The 652-nt window shown below is 60.7% G+C and overlaps 1 protein-coding gene across 1 annotated transcript in view; it reads left to right on the top strand.

Annotated features, from left to right (window-relative positions):
* Positions 1–652, top strand: part of VSIG2 (V-set and immunoglobulin domain containing 2) — a 6,641-nt gene that overhangs the window by 590 nt on the left and 5,399 nt on the right. The window lies entirely within an intron of this gene.

Genomic DNA, 652 nt, shown 5'->3' with positions numbered 1-652 from the left:
AACCTCTTCCTTCCTCTTCAAGGGCAGAGATGAGGAACCTGATTGGGGCTCCCCATGCCAGACCACTAAACCCTTAACACACACAGCTCTCCAAGCCTCACCTCCCTGCCCATAAAAAGGAGTGACTGTGGAAGTGGGAGGCAGCTGTTGTTGCCATGGAGACTCCCATCAGCCAGTGATAAAAGTGCCAGACACGGGATCCCAGGGAGAAGAGGAGGGGCTTGGAAGGAACTCGAATCTCTCAAGGCATCAGAAAGGGTCTCTGGGGTGAAGCCCAAAGCGTGATGTCTGCTGCCAGCCCACAGGTTGTCAGACCACCTACCTCTGTCTCCAGGGCCGGTTTCCCTGCAGAGCTGCAGGTCCCACCCCTTCCCTTCAGGTGGCCACCCCACACCCCCTGTCCAGTCCGTTTCCCAGGGCCCCACAACTTCAGAAACTGGGGGGAGGAGGACAGAAGAAGGGAGTCCAGTCAAAACGCTTCCAGAACTGGGCCTGGAGGAGGGCGAGGCGTTTCCTTAGCGAGGGCGCCGGCCTCGCCCCTTGTTTGCTCTGAGATAGCCAGGCTCGCCCCGACCTGCGCGCGAGGTTGCCCTGTGGGCACCGCCTTCCCTTCCTGCGCGGGGACACCAGACCCAAGACGGCAGGACGCGGC

This window comes from Myotis brandtii, unplaced genomic scaffold, assembly GCF_000412655.1.
Source record: "Myotis brandtii unplaced genomic scaffold, ASM41265v1 scaffold463, whole genome shotgun sequence".
Classification (NCBI taxonomy): Eukaryota; Metazoa; Chordata; class Mammalia; order Chiroptera; family Vespertilionidae; genus Myotis; species Myotis brandtii.
The sequence above is the reverse complement of the archived record's forward strand: the minus strand, read 5'-3'. Positions and strand labels throughout refer to the sequence as shown.